Raw genomic sequence first — 4,078 nt, forward strand, 5'->3', positions numbered from 1 at the left:
CAGCCCCCTGGAGTCACACACACACACACACCATCCCTCATCTGCCAGCAGGAGTGCAGACAGCAGCTTGGTTTACTCCTGACCTCCCAGCAGGACATTAGAGTCACACACACTTCTGTCTCCTCTCCTCCCCTATCCTATCCTCTTCTTTCCTTTTTTCTCCTCTCCTCTCCTCCACTCCTTTCCTCTCCTCTTTCCTCCTCTCCTCTTCTCTCCTCTCCTCTCTTCCCCTATCCTCCTCTCCTCATTTCTCCTTTTCCCTCCTCCTCTCCTGTTCCCTCCTCTTGTCTAGTATATATCCCAGCATGCCGTGCCCTCGAGGTATGTCTAGCTGTCCCAGAGCTCGGGAGCTGGTTCCTGATTGGCTAGTGATGTCACAGTTGAGTCCCTAAAGCTTTTGCTCACCAGTTCACCAGTTCTGCTCACCAGTTATGACACAAGAATACTAATATACAGTACCTCATTTCACACACAGAACACACACATACACACACACATACATGAACACACACATACCTATGCATCATTGAGATAATGCATACCTTATCTCTATGCATGGCAGCACATCCTCTGTGTGTGTGCATGAACATTAAACATTTATGTCTGCATACAAAGAGACGTATACCTGTGGGCTATCTGAATCACCTGCATGCAGAAATGCATTTCTCCACACGTATGGGAGATATACTATCAGAACTATCATCAGAAAACATTGTGGAGACCAGGAACAAACCACCAGGTGGTCGGACACATACGTTCATGTGAGGGGATAATACGAACCACCAAGATATGTACATTGGTGTTAAGGAGTATTTCTCTCTCTCTCTATCTGGTTTTCACACACTCTCTACTCACTATGTTGTATGTGTGACATATGGGGTCAATCTATTTCTGTACTGTTCAAGCTCAGCAAATGTATTGGGTTTGACAGTTTGGAATATCCAATAAAGAATAATTCAAATGATCTCTAGTCTGTTCTGCATCCCTGACAGGGTGTGCAACCTGAGAAATTAGGAGGAGGGAGGTGGATGAAGGTGGAGGAGGAGAGAAGAGGAGGGTCCCTGTGGGTTTAAATGCACACACCCTCATCCATTCTTCCCCCTTTCTCCTCCTTCTCATCCTCCTCCCCACCTCCTCCTCCATTCTTTTCTTCAGGTATTAGAGTGACTACCTTTGTGTTTAATATAGACAACCATCCCCAGGTGAAAAATGAATCACACATGCAGGCACTTCACACATTCTACCAGCAGGAAGTCCTTTCTGAGTGTGAGTCTGCAGCTCTCCGTATCTCTATCACTCTAATTGTTTTGAACAAAGATACACAGATACACAGTGAGAGACACTTGTGAAGGATGGAGCAGAAGTCAGTAATAGCTACTCAGGCAGTGCCAGCCTCAAGGACGCAATATTTTATTTTGCTTTTCCTCTCTCTCTCTCTCTCTCTCTCTCTCTCTCTCTCTCTCTCTCTCTCTCTCTCTCTCTCTCTCTCTCTCTCCCCTCTCTCTCTCTCTCTCTCTCTCTCTCTCTCTCTCTCTCTCTCTCTCTCTCTCTCTCTCTCTCTCTCTCTCTCTCTCTCTCTTACTTCCTCTCTCTTTCCCTCCCTGTTTCTCTTTTTTTGTCTCTCTGTGTCTCTGTCTGTCCTTGTCTGTCTTTCACTCTTTGCCATACACACACGCTTAAACACACTTTCACATGCTCAGACACTTACTGTAAAATACACACATGTACTCACACACTTTCTCTCTCCCCCCTTTTTTTCACCTGACGTTTTCACTCGTTACAACAGATGATGGAGTATCACCTTGGCTATTCACTGTCTTTCTCTCTCTCTTCCTCCACCCACCCCTCTCTCTCTCTCTCTCTCTCTCTCTCCCTTCTTTTCTGTGAGGTGACTGGTTTGTCAACTGTCTGTTATTGGGTGTGCTCAAGCCTTCGGCGAGAGCACAACCTTTGTTCTCTCACATATATATTTATTATTTATTTTTGCCCCCCTAAAACTCAGTCAATATTTGGACTACATAGACAACCTAGGTGTCAAAGTTTCGTCTTGGTAGCGATTGAGTTGCTTGTATTTTTATTTACACTCCGTTGCACAGTTTAGGAGGTTACAACGTTTTTGTGGCAAAAAGTGTCTTCTGTCGACGAAGGGTACCAGTGCTAGCCTACGTCACTACGTCAGCACACGTTAGCAACGACGCATGGATACAACGTGATAGAGACGTTCTAGCACGCAAATTGGAGCTTGGATTATGAGTGAAAAATGCCAACCCCCAAAATTACCAACCATTGGGTTTTGTTGAGAAAGCAATTTCGAGTGGAACTGCAATCTCGGATTTTTATTTAGGTCGTGAAAGTCTTTGTAATTTGAGCGAGTGCGGGTCGCCCGTGAGACTGCCTAGGCGGCAGCCATGCAAGCGTCATAGTAGTTTAGTATTTTCGTAATTTTATAGTTTCGGTCAATTCTACACCAAAAAACAGAAGGAGGGCAATGTTATGACGATATGACTATTGTGAAGACAGCCAGATGGTGAGATTTTAATTTAGGTTGCTGTAAAAACTTTGGTTTTCTACGTGAGAGACCCGTCAGCCTCCGTTGACGATTGCGTCAGCTGTTGTCGATCTCTGATGAGTATTTTCTTAATTTCGTACCAGGGTCAATTCTACATCAAAAATCAGAAGGAGGGCAGTGTTTTAAAGATATGGCGATTGCGAAGATAGCCAGCGGGTCAGCATATTTTTGTGATTTGTGTAAAACTTGGAATTTGAGTGACACCGCGGCTTGTTTTGACGTTAGCCTCAGTCAGACTCGGCTCGCCCACTGGCAGTGTGTAGTACTGTCTTCAATGCCACAGCTAAACTTTATGTCAAAAAGAAACTTTCTAATTTCCGGCGCTTTCAAACAATCAGTGAACTGTGGAGAAACAGCATCTAGCTTGCCTCTAGCAAACCTTATTTGAATTAGCCATTTCCCCCTACATTAATGTCAAACTTATTTACGTTTTGGGGGGCATATTTTCAGTAAGCAGACGGTACAGTACTGTTTGAATCGCGATTCCATACTGACAGTGACAACGTTGTTACAGTAGCTTGTTTCAAATGGGGTTAGCAGCTGTTTCAAAGGGTGTTCTTAATGAAATATGCAATATGAGTAGGCTAATGCTTGAAAATATCACTAGAAGGGAAAACTTAGAGGACGGACCCACCTGCAACCGACGCAAGCAAGCACACACCCTACAATTTCCCCAGAAATTGTACCCTCTCTAGTTATAATTGCTTCCTGGCCTTGACATCTTTTGGAGAGATAGAGAGGCTTCTGCTGACTCTCTACCCTCTCACAGCACCCTGTCTCCCTCTCCCTCCTCTCCTCTCACCTCTCTCTTTCCTTCCACATCTCCTTTACAACCCCTCTCTCTCTCTCTCTCTCTCTCTCTCTCCCTTTCTCTCTCTCTCTCTCTCTCTCTCTCTCTCTCTCTCTCTCTCTGTCTCTCTCTCTCTCTCTCTCTCTCTTTCCATGACTCTCTCACTCTTCTTCAAACACCTCTTCCATTCTTCTTGCCCTTTTTGCGTTGCCTTCCCCTTCTCTCCATCCCCTCCTTCACATAACTCATAAATCAAGTGATCCTCAGCAGAATCCTGCCAGGGGCAGGGTCTAGATCACCATGTTGACCCTGTCCCCTGCGGTTGGTATGGTGTAACCATGGTGTCAGATGGCTGAGCGGTTAGGGAATCGGGCTATTAATCAGAAGGTTGCCAGTTCGATTCCCGGCCATGCAAAATGACGTTGTGTCCTTGGGCAAGGCACTTCACCCTACTTGTCTGGGGGAGAATGTCCCTGTACTTACTGTAAGTTGCTCTGGATAAAAGCGTCTGCTAAATGACTCAATGTAAATGTTATATTATATCCACACACTGTAGGAGGAGAAAGGACTTGGGGGTGGCATATTTCAATATGTATGTTCTATAAAGTAGGATTTGATGACGTAGCCTGTTGGATAGACTATTTCTATGATGGCGTGAATTGAACGTGTTATAGAGAGCCTTGGACAGAGATGTCACTTAATGATGTGACAGAGAGGCA

Source organism: Osmerus eperlanus, chromosome 9, assembly GCF_963692335.1.
Source record: "Osmerus eperlanus chromosome 9, fOsmEpe2.1, whole genome shotgun sequence".
Lineage (NCBI taxonomy): Eukaryota > Metazoa > Chordata > Actinopteri > Osmeriformes > Osmeridae > Osmerus > Osmerus eperlanus.